Source organism: Mustela nigripes, chromosome 13, assembly GCF_022355385.1.
Source record: "Mustela nigripes isolate SB6536 chromosome 13, MUSNIG.SB6536, whole genome shotgun sequence".
Taxonomy (NCBI): Eukaryota; Metazoa; Chordata; class Mammalia; order Carnivora; family Mustelidae; genus Mustela; species Mustela nigripes.
Window position 1 is genome coordinate 76,506,410 of NC_081569.1, and position 23,513 is coordinate 76,529,922.

Sequence of the window (23,513 nt, forward strand, 5' to 3'; positions counted from 1 at the left end):
TTCCATCAACACCTCTAAAAACATATTTCTAAAGCTGATTTCATCATTTTATCCTCATAGCTGTTTTTCCATTTTCTTTACCACCTCTCATATTTCCACTGCCATCTTCTGAGTCACTCAAGCATGAAAACTTTGTATTGCTTCTAATTCTCTTTCCTTTTCCTTGCTTTCTACATGGAATAAGATACTAACACCAGCCCCTTATATTCATTTCCATCTTCTTCTTCCTGTTGGTATTATTTCTTATAAGGATGTTGAAATTATATTTTAACTGGATCTTTTCTTTTCAGTTCCCCCCCTCTAGTAGTTAAATTAGCAGAGTAATCTTTGTATAGTCTTACCAAGGCCCTGATATAAAATTTCTCTTTCAGATCTAATGTATTTCCAGTGCTCCAGGCAAAATTTCTTTTTAAAGCCCTACCACAGTTGTTTTTTTTTTTTTTTAATTTTTATTCTAGGAGTTAACATATAGGGTTATATTAGTTTCAGGTATAGAATATAGTGATTCAACAGATGGTGTTGGGAAAATCAGACAACATATCACAGTTTCTTGACTCACCAATCCATTATGATCCTACACATTCACTTTCATGCCAGTTCCTGCTTTGTTTCCCTATGACGTTTCCATTTATGAGTGCCATTTCTGTCTTGGTTTAAAAATATCCTTGATTTATGATTTGTTAATAAAATCTAGCTTAATTTCTGTCTTCAGAAAAAATATGTGTATGATCATATTTTTGACTTATTCCCAACCATATGTGTGTAGCATCTCTTCAGTCATTGAGGGCTTCTTCCAGGTTGTTTATCTACTTGACTCTGTGAGGGAGACTCAAAAGTTGATTTTGGATTTCAGTACATGTGGCTGGCAATACTAGGTACTTCGCAAAATAGGTATAATAAACTTTTAATATTTCCTCCCACCTTTCCTTCTTATGTACATGATTTTTTAACTCTTTAAAACATAGCATGTACATATAATTATTTGTGTTTATATAAACTAATATCATAAATGAAGGTAGATGCTGCAGAGATGAGCTTAGGGCTCCTGCTGATTCAGGCGAATTAGATGCACATTTGGGCACAAAATGGTTCATTCAAGACATGCATCTCAGTTTCATATCTCACCAGTTAGGAAGATTCTCTTTATTAATATTTGATGATTGAATACTATAGATAATTTAAGAAAGAAGCCACAGAATATTTATATTTTGACATCTTAAATATGTGACACCTGTGCCAGAATTATCACTGTTCACCAACATTAGTTTGTCCTCAGCTCTTGAATACAGGAATGATGCCACTGTCTACCCACTCAATTCATTGTCATGGGGATTATTCCCACATACCATTTAGCTTTCATTTTAAGATGCCAATAATCATGACACCCCATCTCTTTAATGATAGCATGTTGATGAAACAAACATTGTAGTAAGTGCATATATTGATTGATACTTCTCACTTCAGAAATGTTTAAATGAATATGTATATTTTATAATCAAAGAACAACAGTATTTATCCATTTATCTAAAGGAGAATGTATCATGTACTTTGTTGTTTGCAGGTTACTTCTTCTGACGGGCAGAAACTTATACTTCTCTTTTTAGATGACAAACATGAAGGAGTGATAACCATGTCTATTTAACTATCTCCATGTATCGGCCTTTGGATCATTTTATGTGATTCAAACATTCTTCTTGGAGTTATGTGAAAACTAAAGCAGCTCTCCAAGTGGCTCTTAAGAGCTATGCATGAACTACCCAAGGATTCCTTCCCAATCATACATGTGATTGTCCCTCTTTCATATTTGTGATATCCATTTGAGAAATGGTAGGGGTGTGTGTGTATGTGTGTGTGCCAGCAGTCGTGCTCTCGTTGTGAGAGGTTCATTATCTGTACATTGTCTGTGCATTATCACGTACAATTTCAACATTCTCAAGACTATGAGTGTCAAAAGACTGATTTTTAAATTACCCCTTCCCCAAGGGCTTGGTAGGGTTGCATCACTGAGAATTCCAGATGGAGAACTACTTTCTGGCTCATACATGGAAGCCCGCCAAAGAGGGAGAGGCTGTAGTTTAAATTAGTCTTCAGCTGGGGGTGGGGAAGACTTTGACAGTCCCCTGGAGGATTTGGAAAGTATATTTACACCTCCTGCTTTGCCAACAGAGAAAGCAAAACAAATCATTGCTCTATACAGATAGCATGATGGAAGCATATTTAACTGAGGGGTAGTTAAAAACAACAATTGCTCAGATTGCCTCAGAGTAAGGCATTTCAAGAAGATACTCCATTTTTTTTTCTGTCCCTTAAGTTTTTCAAAGATAATAGAGTATTCTCCATCTTTTTCTTTACCTTTCCCTCATCCCAGCATAAGCTCAGAAAGAGGTCTTTCCTAATACCCTTTCTCTTTCCAAATGAATTAAAATCTAGGTTCTGTAATTCCACAGCAAATGTGTCACTGACATATTGTAATTGTCAAAGGGGTGAACACTTGATGCTGGCTTCAGTAATGAGTCTGGCTCTTAACCCAGAGTTAACAAAGGTAGTACTGAGTTCATGAAGATGTTATTGAGAAGAATCATAATTACCCATTCCTCTTCACTGTCCTTGTTCTGTTCATTCAGTTTCTTGGTATGGGAGGATAAGAAATGTGTTGAGATTTGGAGAAAATGTTTCATGAATTTTATCTGATCTTTCCCTATTTGTATCAATTTAAGTATATATTTAACTCCTATTGCAAATTTGCCCATCTGGGCTCTGAATTCCTCAGAAAGCCAATCCACATGAAAGTTTTGTGAATTCCAACAGTCCTGTAAGACACCTGTGAGACTAGTACACTTGTGAACGCATTACACCCAATTATGTGAAGTGAAAACCTATATATTCTAAATATGCAAAGTCTTCTTTTGTTTAAATTATGTCATAAAACTATGCCAATATATGTTTCTGATAAACCATTTAGTCTTCAAAATGGAAGAGCTATTAGTGACCTCAAGATAAGGAACTTGGTTCTCTTAAGTTGCCCGATTTCAATATGGTTCAGCTTTCTGGTCTTCTGTTCAAGTGTTTTGCCTGTGATAGCTTTGGTTTGGGACACAATTTAATGTTTCCCAGGTGTCCCAATTATAATTTATCAGTTTTGAAAAACATGCATCCCCATGTACTAAAAGCTTAATAAGTATGCTCAAAGTAAACCAGTAACCAGAATCAATTATGGAGGATAGCAGATTAACAAACAGTTCAAAATTGGACTTGGGGAAATTCTTTGGCGCAATTAGTGATAGTTAACTCATGAAGTGACAGAGAAGAGGTTATCACACCCTGTTTAGAAAAAAAATAATCACCATCTCATGCAAACATGCATTCACACCAAACATTTAGAAATATCCATTCCCTTAGAATCACGGATGGTGTATAGCATGCCCTCCTGCTCTTGTGTGAAATACAGGCTGTGTGATAATTCTCTGTAGCATATTTCCCATTAAAGGGTATCCTGATGTTCATTTAGTCTTTAGGGTTGTAGTCCACAAAATACGACTCAAATTAGAGGAAATGCCCAGCATTTGGTTAGGTAATCGACATCTCCAATAGTGCTAATTATTTGTCCATAAAGAAAAAATATATTAAATGTTACAGAAAAATTTTTATTAAAAGTGAATTACTATGAGCCTTAAATCACTCATTTCCAGCAATTAATTCAAAAAGTGAAATCTTTTTAGAAATATATTTGTTGTTTAGAGTGTCACTAGGATTATATTTAAGGTAGAAGAATAATCCATTTCAAATAGCCCTAAAAAGATTAAAAATACAATTTCATGGGCGCCTGGGTGGCTCAGTTGGTTAAGCAACTGCCTTCAGCTCAGGTCATGATCCTGGAGTCCTGGGATCGAGTCTCGCATCGGGCTCCCAGCTCCACGGGGAGCCTGCTTCTCTCTCTGATCTTTTCCTCACTCATACTCTCTCTCACGGTCTCTCTCTCAAATAAATAAATAAAATATTTAAAAAAAATACAATTTCAAAAACCTATTTCACCACCTGATAGTAAGTTCACTGGAGAAAGTAAAGGATCCACTAGCCATTCAGACAACAACTGAGTGTTGAACGCACTCAGAATTTCATGTAGTATGGGGTAGACTTGATATAAATGTATAAGAAAATATGCTTACCTCTAAGTAAAAAGAAAGTAAAAAGAAAAGTAAAAAGAAAGTAATCATTATTTGCTGAGACAAATTAATATTGAAATTATAGGTAAAGATACACACATATACATTTTAGGGAATATGGAGAGAGCTATTTGGTTATAGGCATATCAAATAGAATTCAAGAAAAGTAAGTATAATTGAATCTTTCAAGGACCAAATCCAGGACAGCTGAAAAGATATGAGGAGTCTGGGCTTCCCACTTCTCTTTCTCTGGAGTCACAGGATTTCCTAGGACAGCTTACCTCTGTTGGTCTTTGGCATTGTTTTTTCTCTTTTTCTCTTTGACTTATTTAAGGCTCAAATGTAGTTTGTAAAATATATGTACCTTCATATCCAATAAAAATAACTAATTGACAGAATCTCTTTGTGTATCAGTTCCAACTCCTAAGACAATTGTTCTACCTGCTTTAGTTATGGTGATTACCCTTGATTAGACTTGGAAACTTTCTTCTCCTCCTAGGAAAATTTATCTATGAAACTGGCTCATGGACAGGTAAGAACTCCCTTGAGACAACATTGGCATCTCTAACATATTCTGATATATTCCCATTCAAGTATTATTTGAGCACTCCCATGGGGAAAACCCTATGTTAATTTGACACATGCAGAGATTAACAATACATAGTTCTTGTATCTAAGGAACTCAAACTGGAGTGGAGGAAGCAGAAGAAAACAAATCACCAATTTCAAGGGATATATACAATACCAGTGGCTCTGATACATCTATTCTGGTCTTTTCTTGTTAACTCTTCCCAACAGGGTGAGGAGTCTACAGAGCCCAGATGTCATAGAGCTTTCTCTGGATATCCTGGCAGAGAATTAGCCTTCCAAATGGCAGAGGAACCTGTGTGAGCTTCATCTACATGACTGTTTTCTAGAAGATTATCCTATGTTGTGAATTCTTCCTCTGCCTAAAGGGTGGGTGAAAGGATATGTGACTCAACTTTGGAGGAAACATCTGCATTAGCCCCCCTGAGAGGGAAGGGGACAGAATAGAGATAGGATAGAAAGTGAAAGGACATGGAATTTGAGCAGGGTACCTTCCCTTGTACTCTTATCCTGGTTAACAAATGTTTGGGGTAAATCTAAAAACCTACTAAGGGGCTATCATAAGATATTTTCTGGGTGTTTTGGTAGTACAGAAGAGAGTCACTATAGTAAAAGCTGATGGAGATATATTTGATTAGAAAGATGACATTATATCTGAATTGTAAAAGACTATTAATAGTTATGTGAGCAAAGTGATAAAGTTCTTAGATAAAAGGTACAGCATGTGAAAAGGCAGGCAAATCCATATTTATCTGTGTGGTATGATATTCACAAGGACCTGTGGGAGGACTTTATGCATGACACAGCATTTAGTACATATTAATGGATAGTAAGGATTTTCACCTTCATTTGGTATCAACAAGTGACCTAAGATAGTCCCCTTACTTCCCATCTGTGGCCTCACAAGTTTCCTAACACTTCTCAGCTGATTTCCTGGGAGTTAAAAAAACTCAATGATTCATTGATACTTTCCTCTGGAGTGGTTATTTCATTTAACGTAAGTGTAAATCTAAGAGTACCTCCAAGGAGTGAGTAGTCTGCATGTTCTCCATTCAATAAAATAGAGTTTCAATTAATGAAGATTTAAATAAATATTAGTGGTGTACAGTTGAAGATGGTGGATTGGTCACACACACACATCTTCTATTCCCCCTTAAAATACTGATAGACTTATAACAAAAGAATTTATTTAAAAAAATAAGACTTCAGCCAAAAATTACAAAGATGATAGAATATAACAATGGAAGGTTAGGAAAAGTGGGAACTGGATACATCCATGGTGTGATGGTTAATTTTATGCACCAGCTTAACTGAGCCGTGGGATGCCCAAATTTATTTGTTCAACCATATTTCTGAGTGTGTCTGTGAAGGTTTGTCTAGAATAAATTAGCACTTGAATTGGTGAACTGAGTAAAGCAGACTACCCTTTCCACTGTGGGTAAGCATCATCCAATGTGTTGAGGACCTGAACAAAAAGGTGAAGGAAAGAAGAATTCCTTCGGTCTGTCTAATTGCTTGAGCTGGAACACTGGTCTTCTGCTGTTGGACTAGGGCTTACACCATCTGCACTCCTAGTTCTTAGGTCTCTGAATTCACACTAGAACCACACCACTGGCTTTCCTGGATTTCCAGCTTGTAGATGGCAGATCATAGGATTCCTTGGCTGCTGTAATTTATGAGCCAATTCCTCATAATCAATCAATCAATCAGTCTCTCTTTTTCTCTCTGATTCTGTTTCTCAGGAGAACTCTGACTAATGCACATTAAAAAGGCCTTTAGAAACCTAAGGAAGATATTTTCTACCTGGCAACAAGCAGTGATGATTTTTTTTTTAAGATTTTATTTATTTATTTGTCAGGGATAGAGGGAGAGAGAGCGAGCGAGCAAGGCAGACAGAGAGGCAGGCAGAGGCAGAGGGAGAAACAGGCTCCCTGCCGAGCAAGGAGCCCGATGTGGGACTCGATCCCAGGACACTGGGATCATGACCTGAGCCGAAGGCAGCTGCTTAACCAACTGAGCCACCCAGGCGTCCCAAGCAGAGATGATTTTTTAAAAATCTGTTATACTGTGGAACTCTCAGAAAGGACATCAAGTGCCTTTTGAAGTGGGGAAAAATGTGGAATCAAATAAAAAGGATTGTTGAAAGTTTAATATTTATACCTGGTCCTTCTTTGTTGTGAGGCAGTACTCAGCTGTCAGTATCATTTACATATTCATGAATTGTATATAGGGAACACTGATGTAACCTAAATGACCATCATGAAGTAGGTATATTGGGAGAATGAGGGTTTAGTAAGTGTGTGTGAATGTGGGGGTGGGGTGGTGACAAGGAGGTGGCAGTGTACAAAGGACATCTAGATCTTCATCTTCCATGGAAGGAAGTCAAGTGACTCTTAATCCCACAAAATAAACTGAGGGTTGCTGGGGGGAGGGGGTTTGGGAGAAGGGGGTGGGATTATGGACATTGGGGAGGGTATGTGCTTTGGTGAGTGCTGTGAAGTGTGTAAACCTGGTGATTCACAGACCTGTACCCCTGGGGATAAAAATATATGTTTATAAAAAATAAAAAATAAAAAAAAATAAAAAAAAGAAATCAACATTTTAAAAAATGGTAATAAAAGAATTTATTTAGGTATATAGAGATATTTATCAAAAGAATAAATTGCAGGATATGAAAGTGGTTGCTTCTGGGGGATTGGTAAATTGAAGTGGGATTAAAATACTGCTAACTTTTGCCATAAGTCCTATAGTATTATTTGAGCCTTTAGAAGACTACTGAAAATATTAGTTAGAAATACAAGTAGGTGGTGGGTATTAAGGAGGGCACATATTGCATGGAGCACTGGGTGTGGTGCAAAAACAATGAATTGTGTTATGCTGAAAAAATTTTTAAAAATATTCAGAAAAAAAGAAATACAAGCTGAATCAAAAGAAATAGCACCAAGTTCCATAAATATGACATTCTCCCAGAAGAGTACTTGAAGTACTGATATTCTATATTTCTATTTATTTGTAGACTTGTATCCTTAATAATTAACTGAAGTAAACGTGCATTTTTGCCCATACTTGAATCTTCCTGGTTTCTCCACCTATAAAATAAATATAATTGGATGCAGTCTTATATTCCTTGCATAAATGTTCTGAGAATACTTCACATATCACATGATATAAATATAATATCTATTTGGATCAACAGTAAGTAATTTAAATTGTATATATTTGGATATATAATTGGATATATTATTTGGATAAACTGTTTGGGTCAAACAGCTTATCCAAATAATATATCTATTTGGATCAATTATAAGTAATTTAAATTGTATATATCATTTGATCAAAGTTGAGAGGAGAACTAAATGAGACCCTTGGAAGTTAATGACTTCTAAGAGGAATTTCTATTGGCAAATAATCATAATGATAGTAAAGTCTTTTACTATCACAAGCTTAACAGAGGCATCCAATCACATATGTTTTAAATTCTCTGTTCACATCAAATAAAAATGGGGGCTTAAATTCTAATTCTGATTGCTTTCATGGAAAGTTTAAGCTGTATCTCTATAGAAATATCTTGGAATATTTCATAAACATATCATACTGCATGATAGTTCCATTAATCTAATTTGAAAGTGTCAGCATGAAAAATCTTTGATTCATAGAGCATTTTAAAAATATATCTCTGATGTTTTGTTTTGTTTTGTTTTGACATGTCATTTTATATTATTCCGTCAGCACTTAGTCTAGATGACTGTAGTCAGCAGAGCCAACTAGCCAAGGACCATCCTTGATCTTCTTACATACATGCTATGGAAAATTTTCTTTATTACCAGCTCCAGAAAATGCTAGTTATCAAGACCCCTCAGGCAAAGCCTCCCTGTGGTAGAGTGAGGCCCAGGGTCGACTTTAAGAGTACAGGGTAAATGTAGCTGAAATAAATGCTAAGGAGAGATTCGAGGGAATAAATAAAATCACAAAATGGCTAATGTATAAAAATAGGGAGCATAGGGATACGAAGGTTCCTTTGTGTACCTTGGGTCTGTCTATTTTTTCACTCATTGCAGAGGGAAATTCTAGTTTCTCTAAGCCCTTTACTTTTTCCTATATGTATCGGTAACTGTATTGGCAAAAACAGTTAACTCAACCACACAAATTTTTATTGGCCAAGTGTTAGGTTGCTGTAAATCTTTAGTATCTTTATTAGATGATTCAATTAAGATTTTTTTGGTCAGAAATGTCGAGTAAACAATACTTATAAGAAAGATTAGCTCGGATCAATGTCCCCTTTCTGTAAAGGATCAGACAGTAAATACTTTCAGCTTTGCAGACCATACAATCTTTGACAACTACTCCACTCCTCCACAAAGCATGAAAATAGCCAAAATTGATACACAAATGAATGGGCATGGCTATGTTCCAATAAACCTTTATCTACAAAACAGGAAGCAGATAGAATTTGGCTCAGGAGCATCACATGCCAATCCCCTGGATTAGGTGCTATTATAGCCAAGAAATCAAGGGTGGCTGAATCTTGCCATAAATTTTATATCCAGTACTCAAAGAAGTCCCCTAGAAGAATACACACAGTTGTAGTAGCATATGGGGAATCAAATACCCCATAGGTATTTGATTTTTAGGAGGGTAGAAGTTGGGCAACATCCAATGCAAAGCCATGGATCTGATCTGTCTGGTTGAATCACACAAATAAGCCTACAGGGCCAAATGAAAGTTTCTTTTCTGTCTACACTGAAAGAGAATCTAAATCTTTGGATATTATCAATTTCCTCCATGTCACACAGCACAGGAAATAGAAACAGTGACAATCATGCAGAGATAAAGAATGCTGGCATGGCCGCTGAAGACAGGTGGGTACCCAATGAGCCACTATAGTAAATGGAATGAGAATGGGCGGAATGAAGCTGCTCCAACTACAGATTGGCCACAGTGTAGTTTACTGAGACAGCTAGATGCCCAGAGGAAGTATAAAAGAGATCCTCCGTAATTAGTATGATTTGTTTTATAGACAATGTTGAACATAATTAATAATGAATGTAGGACAATAGATAATTTTTTGCTGATCGTTCAGATTATCAGTTCTTTCCCTATAGTGGGAGCCAAAAAATAAAGAGGACTGAAACTCCTGAGAGAGAGAGAAAGAAAATGAATGAGGCAAAACCAAGTAATATTTCAAAGCAGTTCCTAATAGTTGATAGGGATAGTGTCTCAATAAATGTTACTTTTACTTCTCCCTGAGATCTAGCCTTGACCTTTATACAAATTAGCATATATGGAGAGTTTATAAACATTCTTTGGCCCTAATTTTGTTATCAGAGAGATAGGGTAATATTAAATCTACCTTACCCAAAGCCTATTCCTGATCTCAGCCCTATCTTAAATTCTGCAGAAAAGCCTGGCATGACTTCCTCCTGACTTAGAGAAATCAACCTGCTATACATTTTCATTGCTCCATCTACTACAATATCATATACCCTTCTTTTATTATCACACATTATTACAGTGTTGTTTTATATTCATTTATGTAGTTACTTGATTAATTTCTATCTCCTCACCAAACCATAGGTCTATTATTCCCTAGCACAGATTTCAGAACTCTTTTCTAGTAGTAATCCCAGGAATATGCACTCAGATTTAAAAAAAAAAAAAAAAAAAAAAAAAGAAAGAAAAAGAAAAAGTAAAAGAAACTATTATCCTAGAATTCTCAAGGATCTTCAGTATTATTCATTCATGTGTTCTTTCATTTTCATGTTCATTTATCAGGAAGCCATTCCCATTTTATGACCATGCATTTTGCTAGGCCCTAGTGAGACAGACATGGATTGGCAGGAAGGGTCACTGCCTCATGGAACATAGAGTCAAGAGCAGGAAACAGCAGACATTCACGCACAAATACTTATTCAAGTACAGTTTTTAAAAAGGTGTTAAAGGACGCCTAGGTGGCTCAGTCAGTTAAGGGTCTGGCCTTTGTTTTTGGCACATGATCTCACAGTTGTGGGATTGAGTCCCAAGATGGAGCTCTGTGCTCAGTGCAGTCTACTTCAGATTCTCTCTCCCTTTCCCTCCTGCTTGCACGCTCTCTCTCTCTCAAATAAATAAATAAATAAATAAATAAAATCTAAAAATAAAAAGGTACTAAAAGACAAGCATAGAGTGTTGTAAGTATATGAAATTAATATATTTGACTTCATTTGGGAGTGATCTCAGTAGCTTTAAAAGAGGAAGTGACATTTAAGCTTCTACTTGAAGAATGAATGCATAGGTGAAAAGATATTAAATAGATCAGTCACACACACATGCACACACATGCTGTCCACACGATAGTGTATGATAAATGCACATTTAATAAGAATTGTAGTTAAAAAAAAATCAGAATATCCAGAAGTGGTCTAAGCTTAGACTTGAGTCATGCTTTGTTTCACATGAGGAAAGAGCTAGAGTCTATTATTCTAGTAACGAATTTAAAGGGAATCCAGGTTAAGTCAGTATGTCCATCTCTCTCTCTCTCTCTATATATATATGTATATGCACACATTTGCCACGTTTACCACAACTCAGCCATGAGATCTAATGTATTATAACTAAAATATTTTTTCAGATAATTTGAAATTTTACTAATATAAAATACTTCACTCATATTTGGATATAGTTTTTTTAATTCCCTATTTTACAATCTTTATCGTATGGGAACTGATCATCCATATTGTCTTCTTTCTGAGTTCTAACAAGGGATAATTTAAGATGCAAGTTTTCTCCTTTCTCGCCTTTAGTTTTTTTTTTTTTTTTTTTTTTTTTTTAGGATAATTAAAGTAAATGGGGCATGATAAAGAAAGAATATGAGCTTCCAAGCAAGAGTTTCTAAAATGAAAACAAACAAACAAACCTCTCTGTACTTTGGACTTGTAGACTAGAAGTCAGTCTTAACTGCAAACTATTTTAAATGTATATATTTTAGTTATTTTATCTACATTCAGTAACAAAAATTGGATGTCAGACTACATGTTGGAAATTGCTTTAAGGAACAGATAAGAATGATTTATAAGTAGACAGATTGGTAAGATAATTACTTTGAAATACTAAAGAGTGCTGAAAAAGTTATCCAAATAACAGACTACTTCAATCTAATAATCTACAATTCTTTTTTTTAACTATTGATGCTTTACACAGAGAGATTTTTCTTCATAATTAATAAAAAGTTCAGTGTCAACTAAGACATTTATTTAATCATCTGAAGTTACAAAGTAATGAAGCTTTCCTCTGTAATTTTATCTTTTTTTTAAGATTTTTATTTATTTCTTTTGAGAGCGAGATCACGTGAAGGAGAAAGCAGAAGCAGGGAGGAGCAGAAGCGAAGAGAGCTTCCGAGACGGAGAGAAAGAAGCAGAATCCCCACTGAGCAGGAACACCCCCCCCCCCCACCCCACCCTGGCATGCAGGACCTGATCCCAGGATTCTGGGATGGTGACCAGAGCCAAAAGCAGCCACTTAACCAACTGAGCCATCCAGGTGCTCCTGTATTTTGATCTTTATATTACAGATCTTTGGTATTCCTCTAGAAGTATCACCAATGCTAGTATGTTCAAAAATAAAAATTAGCTTTTTTAATGCATACACAACTTCCACCAAACCTAATAATAATAAAAAAAAAACCTGAAAAATGTTTAGCAATTTTGTTTTGTTTTCCTTCTGCTCCGAACACGGAAATTATTTAATTGCAGAAACAGTCAGTTGATTTCTTTTTTCCTTTGAAACAAGTGGTGCGTCATTGAATGGGAAATGCAATTTTACACTTATTTTAAGGGAGCCCTTTGTGAGTTTTAAAAACAAACCTTGGGGGGAGGAAGAGACCCTTGGGTGCTGAGCTGTCAATCCAGAGATAATAATAACACATGTTTTTTGGAATACTGCTGACTCAGAGATGCTATAATGTGTCAGAAGTAAACACCCCCACCCATTCTGGTAGTTTTATTGCTTCTGGTGTGTTATGATTAGAGATGTGTGTGGTTTTAAAGCTGAAAAGATTGAATTGCTTAACACGCTATGTATTGGAAAGCCTGGTCCAAATGCAAGCTTAATCAGCATTTTTCTTCCTTCTAAATGTAAATGGTATGATGCAGTGTCCTGTAAATGATGCTGTTTATCATATACTGTCAGATCATGCTGCTGAAAGATGCATTTCCATTTGTTTCCTTACTGGAGTTTGATTTGTAAAATCAGATTTAAACAGTGGATGAAACGGAATCTAAATTTCAAGGACAGACAACCTAATAATATTTAGCATAACTGGGACTAAGTCTAGAAATAGTTATTCTAACTCCAGCCTTTACGATTTGAAAGAACATGCGTCTTTATTTTTACTTTTAAAATAGCCCAACTGCAGTGAATTTTATGGTAATTATAATCATTAGCAATGGAATCTTAATCTCAGCCAAAGTATTCGTGTGCACACTACAATTCATATACTGAGCAACAGAAGACCTCTTTTTTTTTTTACATGTAAATAGTACCACAATTTTAAAAATGTCATAGAGATATTGCTTTGATTTGTAAGTATTTTTCTAATTATTATAGTTGTTGTTTTTATACGATTTTTCAGTGGCTGGGAAAGAACATCATAGTTTATATACGCAGATCTTTTTGGCAGATAATCATGTGCTCAAAAAGCTAAGAAAACCTTAATTTACCTTGTCCATGTTCTTAGCTTATTACACCCAGTCTGGAATCAGTGTGAACCACATACACAAGTCAAAAACCTTCATTATGAATTTTGTTATAAAACTATATTTAAAGATTGCCAATTTTAGAAATTAGGGCAATACCATTCTTAGTTACAGGTATTAGAAACAACGTACTTTTTTTTTTTTTAAGATTTTTAAAATTTTTTTATGACAGAGAGGGATAAGGAGAGAGGGAACACAAGCACAGAAGAGCCAGAGAGGGAAAAGCAGCTCCCAGCTGAGCAGGGAGCCCCATATGGGGCTCAATCCCAGGACGCTGGGATCATGACCTGAGCAGAAGGCCGACGCTTAATGACTGAGCCCCCAGGCGCCCCATGAAGCAACATACTTTGGAGATCCTCGGCAATTCACAAGCACTGAGACACATTCTTTTATACCTATAGTTTATATACGCATATAGGTATAAAAGAATGAGTTTTATACCTATAGTTTATATACGCATATAGGTATAATAGTTTTTATACCATATAGGTATAAAAGAATGAGACACATTCTTTTATACCTATATGGAAACTTTTAATGTTTCCTCACAAATCGCAATTATGTTGAAGAATTGCTCAAACCAAACTGGGGGCCACGGACAAGAAAATGAGGGATTATAAATTTGTTAGTGTCCACTTGGCTGCAAAATGAAAGTAAAGTAGAAGAATCTGAGCTTCTGCCCTGGGAAACCCATGAAATGGTGGTTACTTTTGTTAAAAATTGACTGCCTTTGGGGCGCCTGTGTGGCTCAGTGGGTTGAGCCTCTGCCTTCGGCTCAGGTCGTGATCTCAGGGTCCTGGGATCGAGCCCCACGTCGGGCTCTCTGCTCAGCGGGGAGTCTGCTTCCCCCTCTCTCTCTGCCTACCTCTCTGCCTACTTGTGATCTCTTTGTCTGTCAAATCAATAAATAAAATTTAAAAAAAAATTGACTGCGTTAAGACACCCTTAGTGTTTCCTAGGTTTGCACTACTTCCTCTTGGTTGAGTTAGTTTAGAGAAGCACTTGAAACTCCTTTGGAAATTCTGAGTTGAAGAAGTGAAGGTGGTGGAGGGAACCTAGTTCACCCTGGCTCATTCAGAATCTTGACTAAGTCAGTCAACATCTGGACTGGGACTGGGTTCAGTCACACTCCAGAAATTCTGAACTCAGCATCACTTTATATAATACCTTCTCCAGCACTGCTCCATAAAATCCTTAGTTTTGAGGAAGAAAAATAATCTGTATTGGAGTTCTAGACCTTGTTGAATGGTCTAGGGATCCGTGGTAGAAATGCCACTGGATCATGGATGTAGAAGGATTTATACATTAAATATTTGGAATATGCATGTTGATTTGTACTTTGGCCCTAGGCCAAATAATTATTAGGGGTAGGCCTGAAACAAAGAGCTTTGTTGACATCATTTATTACAGCACTGGATAGCTTTACAAGAAAAAATATCACTGATTTCAGGTGTTGGCACTGACTTTGACTCACTTCTTTCATTCAAATGTATATATATATATATAGAGAGAGAGAGAGAGAGAGAGAGAGACTCTAAGACCTAATATACTATGATAAATTTTACTTTATTCTGAATAATAATTCAAGAAATACTGATAATACACATTTGTCATTTACAGAATTTTAATTGCTAAACTCTACATTGACATTTTTAGGGCTTTGGGGAACAACAGTATTTTAAGTTTAGTACCACTGACTTAGAAAAAAATAGTGCAATCAATAATTTATGTAAATGTAATTTGTTAACAAAAACTTCAACATACTACAATATGTACTTAAAATATAGAAATGTTACTTTTCCCCAGTACCTCTTTCTCTCATAAAATATATTTTTCTATATTTTTGAAAATTTTAGAAATCAAGGACTACACTAATAGACATTTCCCTAATTTCTATGTACATGCCAATATCAATATGGTTTACATCATGCACTTTGAAATATGATGTAAACGTCTTGATAATGTTGTAGCAGAAGTCTAGGAAAGAGTTTGAGGAATACAAGGTATTTACTCTCAATTTAATTTGTGGAGAAGCCAATGAGCATTTAGGCAGTTGGAAGAGAAGGGAATAGAGAAACAAGATAGATTAAGGATCAAAGGTTTGTTTTGTTTTTGTTTTTGTTTTTAATAGGAGAATTCAGCATGTTTTTTAGACCGAGAAGCCAGGGGAGATTGCAGGTATTAAAAAGAGAGGATATAATTACCTGGGCAAGATCTCAGAGGGAAGGCTAGAAAGAATAAAAGTCCAATGAAAAGTTTATCAGGAGTAGAAAGAAGGAAAATCACCTTTTCCTTGACAAAAGGAAGCATTAGGTATAGATTATCCTGGTATCATTTAAACCTAAAATTCATAGGAATATTACTGAAAGAAAAACAAATTACTTTCTCTTAAAATGCTCATAGGCTGCTGACATTCTAGTCCAGCTACATAATTAAATTACATTTATAACAATGTACATAAGCTATAGCTATGCTGAGACCTCATCTATGTTCTCCCAAATAGAGTGACAATTTTTGAATAAAATAGAAATCCATATAAGCAGAGATTTCATTAGCTGCTAATGAGAATTTATGTCCACCCATCCCATACAACTTCAAAGTATGTGGTAACATTAATACAAATGGGGGTGTGGGGAAAATTTACAATATATTGATGTCATCTTGTGTCATCCAATGTAGAAATAACAGATCTAGGAAGCTGAGTCTAGCACTCAGGTATTTAAAGAAAGTCTTAATTTCAAGAAAATTTGGGGAAAACTCTTCCAGATATTAATTACGCTTTTTCAAGTGATTGCACTGAAAAATTATTAAACAAAGCTATAAGAACATAAACCTTGTAATATTCTGAAAATAAAATTAAATTCACACAAATGTCATAATTTTGATACCAATATAGTCTGTGTGAACATTAGCCACCTTATGAATGCCCCTATTTGTCCTTATTTTGCTTTTCTTCCTTTATTACTTAACTTTATTGCATGCATTTCATTGCCAAAGCACATTTTTGAAACCAGTCAAATATATAAATGAATAATACGTCAGTATCAGAGTTTTGCATTCAATATATGAATGCACAATGATTCACTTATTCATTCTAATGAAAATAAAGATTTGGATTTTTCCAAGATTATAAATAATGCTGCTAAGAATATTTTATCCATACATCATCTGTACATAAATGTACTCTTGGTATATGCGATATCAACATCAGTAGAAATTTCTACCCTGCTTTTTAAACTAGTTATAACACCTACAGGGTGTGAGTATCTCTAATATTCCCAGGGCAAACATTATGGTCAAGAAGGTCCTTTAGACACAGAAAATTGGGTATTCTCCTTACCAAGAACAAGGAATTCTATTTCTCTAATACCTGAGAACATATTGAGTCATAATGTCCTAAAAGGTTAAACTCTTCAAACCTCTATCAGTGAATTCTACCTTCAGATTAGAATAATCAAACCAGTGCTGAGGAGAAATGCAAACTGAAAACCAGTAAGTCTATCCTCCTTGGAAGAATGGTACCTGTCAAACAAAATAAATTGCCTGGAGAGCATAAGGAAATAGAAACTAAGATTTGCACTGAGCAGATATTATGTACCTTGTCCACAGTACTTTTAGCAGTATGATATAGCCAGTGAAAAAGCCAAGTGGCTCATGGGAGATGACTGTGGGCTATTGATAACAAGGTAGTGCCTCCTGTTGATATGGCTATGCCCAATACTGTCACCATCTTAGATACCATGGCCATGGTCCTAGGAGGATACCATGCCATAGTGGACTTGTCAAAAAAATATATTTTTTTCCCAGTATGTCTCTGGCCACAGAGTCAGAGATTAATTTGCCTGCAAGTGGAAGGGGCAACAATGGATCTTTCAAGTGCTTCCCCAAGGCTACCTACACAACCCCATGACATATCATGGGATGGTAGCCCAAGATCTGTTCTCCTTCCCCGCATCAATAAAATTTGGGCACTTTACATTGACCATATAATGTTGAATGTGAAAACTTGTCTCTGCTGCAGAACATTTTGCAGACTTTGCTGAACATCTGTGAGGGAGAGGATGAGTGGTGAACTCAGAAAATTCAAGGCCCAGACACCGCCAAGTTTTTGAAGTCAAACGGTCAGAAGATCGGGGCAACAAGCTGCCTTTGAGAAAGCAACTAGTGAAGAAGATTAAAGCTCTGGGCATCTCCCAAACAGGGCTACCATTTGGGTTAGACGTATCTGTGACTCTGGAAGACGTGGGTTAGCCCCTGTGGCAGAGACATTAAAAAAGGAGAGAATACCTCTCTAGAAGGGGGCAGAAACTCAATATATCCCTATAGAACAACAGCTCCTACAGTATACATTGTGCTCCTCCAGGTGGAGCCCTTACAAGGGAACAGCATATCATGGACCGAACTTATCTTGCTAATCAAGGGGTGGGTTGAAAATATGTTCCACTGATCTACCTCTGTCAGGGCTCAGAACTCCCACTTTGACTAAATGGCAAACCTATTTGATCTAAGTTCCTTGTCCACCAGCCAACTTCTCTAGAAATGTGGACACTATTAGGCCCTGTAGAATATGTAGATCCTCCAAATGCTCCCACCCCTATTGCTGTAGTGGCTTTTGTGGCTTGTAGAGAGGGAATGGGGTAAAATTCCCAAGGATGCCTTGTATACAGATTGGTCTAGTTAGGGCAACAAGCCCAATTGGATTGTAGTGGCTATTCAGCCCAATACTGACACCTTTGGACGGAAACAGGAATGAACTGTAGCAGCCAGTGGGCTGAAGTCAAGAACAGTTTGGCTGGTGATCATTCATAAGCCCTGGCTGTTAACCCTTTGCACTGATAGGCTGCTCTAAAGAGGTTGACATTATGGCTTGGAAAATGAGAAGCTGAGGTGTGAGTGATCACGAATAAGTCCTTGTGGAATTAGGGTATGTGGAAAATATTTGGGTTTTCTTGCAAGAGCCTGAAACTGTGCTCACTGTCTTCTATGTGCTGGCTCATAAAGTGCCAACACTCCCTGGAAATCAGGAAGCTGATACCCTAGGTCAAGTACCTGTCCTAGCAACTGACCTTTCAGGAAATACGGCAGATCGGGTTCAAAGGAAGAAGACCACTACAGTGCCTGAGAGGGATGGCATATTACCAAAGATACCAGGTAGCCTTTAAAATATGGTGACTTGATTAATGTAGTAAGATCATGACCTGTGTGTTCTAAACAATGGCCAAGGTAACTGCCAAAGGAGTCTGAGACCATCAGGAGGAATTGGCAAATTGATTGTATTGGCTCCCACCTTCCTAGTGAGGGTTCTAAGTATGTCTTGGTTTGTGTGGACACGTGCCTGACCTAACCAAAGCTTTTCTTATTGCCATACAACCCAGGCTGCCACCATTAGGGGATTTGAGAAGCTGAGTCCTAACTACGGGTACCCTTGTTGAATAGTGATAGGGATCACATTTCGAAGGTTATGATATACAAGAGCAGGCTAAGAACATGACATTGAAGAGAGGTTTTATCTTCCATATAACATACAAGAAGAAAATTCATAGAAAGAAAGAATGAAATATTAAACATCAGATTAAATTACTAACAACCACCTTGACTTGGCCAAGCTATTAATATATGGTGTTCTAATGTTATATCATCTTTATTAGAACACAGGGACACAAATGCATATTCTGAATGATTCAATCCCAGACTATGGGACTTAATAAATCAGTGGTTGGGTAATGGGGCTCTTGGTGGGAAAAAATATTGGTACTTATTTTGGGGATCATCATTTAAATCTGTATTTCTTTTGCATGTGCTTATATTGTTGCTATGGTATCTGCCCACGGTGCAGCTAGATTGTTGTCAAACAAACTACCCCCATACTAACAAACCAGTTGACTGCCCAGGGTACATTGTCAAGGTGGGGGGACATGCCAGATTATAAGAGCTGGTCAGGAGGGGTGGAGTATTGGAGGAGGTCATCAAGAGGAGGTGACAGCTGGTTGATTCCTGAGATGGACCCAGTAATCAGAGGCTCCTTATGCCTTCCCCTATTCTTGGAATGTATGTTCTGTACTCTTCCCATATTAGGAAATACTTCAGGTTGCAGCCCTAAAAGAGTTTGTGGTATTGAGACCATCTCAACTATCTATGTGCCTGAACCCTGTTAAGGTCTCTAGACTCTTCAGATTTTGGCAGGCAACTAGAGCTACTCCTTTTGCCACCACCCAGGGCAAGCCTGGTTTGTAAATTTTTTGTTGATGCAAAATCAACAAATCTTTTAAAAACTTTGAAGAGAAAGGGAAAGAGTTTTGTTTGAGCCCAAGTTAGGACAGCTGCCTGGGATGTACAATCCTCACCAAGAAGAGAGCACTCCAGAAAAGGAACATTTGATGTAGGGTTATATATGTTTTGTTTTGTTTTTTTGTATAAAGAGTTACAAACCATCATGCTGGAGAACGTTCCAGAAAGTTCATCTTACTTTTTTATCTCCTGTTTTTAGTATATGCAAGGCTTATGACTTTAATCTTATGAGAACCAGGGAAGTTTCTTTCTCTTATCATGTGTTCAGAATGCTCCTTTTTGGGGGTATCTGACAGCGGCACAGACTCTTGATTTCTGTCTGCTCAGGGTCCTGGGATGCAGCCCTACCTGGCGTCTGTGCTCAGCGGGGAGTCTGGATCTCCCCCTTTCCTCTGCACCCCCACCCCCAAGTAAATTAAAAAACCTTGATTTATTGGCTTTTTTTTTTTTTTTTGGCTATTTATTTTTTAACAAAGCAGACGTGTGCTTGGGGCAGAACTAGAGCCCCTGCTTTGAGGTTTTGCCAGTCATTCTGACCTTGATAGACGTTAAAGCATAGCTTGCTTAGGAGCCCAGAAGCAGACCACACAAACTACAACTGAAAATTTCCTCTTGCTTATTAAAACTGCCACCTACCAATCTGCAATGGTCTACCTCTGCAGTCTCCCCTTGCCCTCATATGCATGGGCGAGTTTTGAATTCACTCGGGGGAAATACCAGTTGCAAACCAACAGACTCCACTGGATCAAAGCTGTATATCGCGCAACCTTCACCCTGAGGATATTGTAAATGAAGTAGGGAAGGAAGCACCCTTAATAGAGGATTGTAGAAGGCCCTGCAGCAGCGGCCCCATAGTTCTGGCCTTAATATTGTAACACTTAAACATCTTCACTCGTGCCTTTATAATCTTTGCCAGGGTAAGGCAGTCTCTGTGAAAACTGCTGCATTCCACGACTGCTTTGGTACTTGGTAACATTCAGGACCATCCCAGGTGTGCTCCGTAAACCCTTCACTAAATCCAGTGTCAGAAGCAACAACTCAGAGCTCTCCAGCAACCACCCATCACGTAAGGCCCTTTAAAGTGGAGGAGGAAAGGCACAGGCTCCGAGCCGTGGGAGGGCTGTAAGCCTGGAGGGGCCCACAGCCACGCGGGACATCTCGCGCTGCCTCGCACTATCCCGCGAGAGGTTTTCCGGCAGGAAGTCGGGCCACTTTCGGTTTCTCCCCTCCACAGCTTTCCGCGGAGAATCCGTATAGCCTGAAGTGATGAAATTCTCCAGTTTCCCGTTTGATGGTCTCCACTGCAAATGCCTGTTCACGCAGATTGGAAGGTATGCCAAGTATGCCTATTTCAGAGTTTCAGTTAAAATTTTCATTCACGCTTTTACTGAAGGAAAGTCTGTTCCGTGAGGGTTAATTGCGGCACGCGCGGAATTAGTCTGAGCGGATTTGCTGAAGTGAGATAGGTACCAAGACAGTATGGACTCCAGACAAGGCCTGACTTGGACCGATTAATAGTGTTGCTTTTCAGCCGCGGGGCCAAGGTGAGTTTCTGCTGGTTTGCGCCGACTTAATGGAAACTGCTAAGAGCGAGGTGATGGTTTACACCTGGTGTAGGCGACCTTTCCCCACCCTGACGCTGCCACTGGCGCTGGTTACTTCACAGTACTCTCTTGGGTGCCCTGGTCTGAGGTATTCTGAACCTATCTGGGTGGTTTGTGACTTGAAGGAAGGTGCGTCCACTATAGCCCCGCAGATGGAGGACAGTAAGAGCTAGTTTGTGGTTTCTGAGCTGTGCTGTGAGGCAGCCTTCGAGATGGAGCTCCTACTTCAATGCTGCTGCCATTTTGTTTTCTTTTTTTTTTTTTTTCGGCAGTGACCTATAGATGCTTAAGCTCTGGCAATTGCAAGTCCTGTGAGTGATTGAAATTTGTCTGGCTGCCGCAATTAGTGAAGTCTCCACCAAGAAAAGCGAAGAGGGCTCCTGGGTGGCTCAGTCAGTTTAGCGTCTGCCTTCAGCTCAGGCCATAATCGTTGGGGCCTAGGATCAAGCCTGCATGAGGCTCCCTGCTCAGCGGGGAGCCTGCTTCTCCCTCTCCCTCTGCTGCTCCCCCTGCTCGTGCTTTCTATCAAATAAATAAGGAAACTCTTAAAAAGAAAAAAAAAAAAAGATAAAACAAATAAGCAAAACCAAACAAACAAAAACCAGAAGAAACAGGGAATGCAAGGAAGTGAAGAAAACAAAAAGGCAAGACACCCATAAGTCATAACCTGAAGAAGAAAAGGGAAGGTGTTTATTGTATCCAAAACAAAGCTAATTGAAAAAAAAAATTCTGGAAAGTTTAGAAGTAGGGGAAATCTGAAAAGGAGGAAAGAAGTCAAAAAGATGAAAAATACTGGAGAAAATATCCTCGTTTTTATTTTCTAATAGAAGTTAGAGGATATCAGGGAAAAATGGAAATTAACAAATAACTTGTGAGACTCCCAAGAAAGGAAAAGGCAGTCACCAAGTACCAGCCCAATGAATTATAAGTCTCAACTAGAGTATACTTTATCATGCAATTTTGTAACACCAGAAATAGAAATAAACTATTTCAAAGAGAAAAAAAGAAAACATTCTAAAATACAGGATTATGTGATTATAGAATTCCACCAATACAGAGAAAAATCAAATATTACTGGAGAATTAAAAAAATATTTAAAAAGAACAATTTAAATCTTAGAAAATTATGAAAATTTCAAAGTATGTCTGTATTTGTAAGTTATGGTCATAAGCATATGATTTCAAAGATGTATCAAGTTTTTTTTCATTATATGGAACCAGGGTATTATATAGTTGCTCCTATGTGTGTGTGCACTGTATAGGGGCATATGCACATGCATTTGTGGAATACTTTAGAAATTTGCACATTGTGCATGGGACATGCTAAACCTCTCTGTATCTTTCCAATTTTAGTACGTGTGCTACTGAAGTACTACTATAGGATTGTGGTTAATATCAATAATAATAATTAAAAATGGTCATAATTTTTTTAAGTGTTACAAATAGTGGTCACATATTCATTTACTTCAGAAGTAGAGAGAACAAAGTTTCTAAATCACTAACTATACTGGACTTGAGGACACTAGAAAATAAAATGTTAATTTTTATTGATAATTATATTGAAAATTATTGATAATTATTAAAGTGTTAGATGTTTTAAATAATAATAGACATTTTCATTTTTATAAAAGTAAATAGTGGAATCTTATCAATCTGAAACACATGATAGTGATGGAATATTGTTCTTGATAATCATGGGTTTCTGTGTATCCCTGAAATACAACCACATCAAGGAAAGGGGAACTTAAAAAAAATACTTATTATTGTATCATTTGATTCATTCCTGTGTTATGAGTCTGGGTGTCAATGTACCAGAAAATTTAGCCTTTACATTTCCAAAAGGTATTTTCTAAAGGCTTTGCTAATATACTGTTTCTTGTTACTTCTCAAAGTCATCTCATTCTTTTTCCCCTCTTTTATACTGAATATGTATCTTGATAGCAAGAAATAAAGAAGATAAATATGTTTTCTTGACATTAAGATGAAGAAACTTCATAAACAATATGTTTCTATGGCTGTAGTGCTTATGTGCATGCCCATGTACATGTTAATTTCATAAGGTTTTAATCCTTTACTCTCCTATTGGAGATTACTGGTACAGGCTTTCTATTTGTAATCTCACAGAAGTGATTTTTGGAGAAG

At 37.1% G+C, this 23,513-nt stretch overlaps 1 pseudogene; it reads right to left on the reverse strand.

Annotated features, from left to right (window-relative positions):
• Positions 1 to 22,647: 22,647 nt before the first annotated feature.
• LOC132000446 (U6 spliceosomal RNA) lies at positions 22,648 to 22,744 on the reverse strand (annotated as a pseudogene).
• Positions 22,745 to 23,513: the final 769 nt, after the last annotated feature.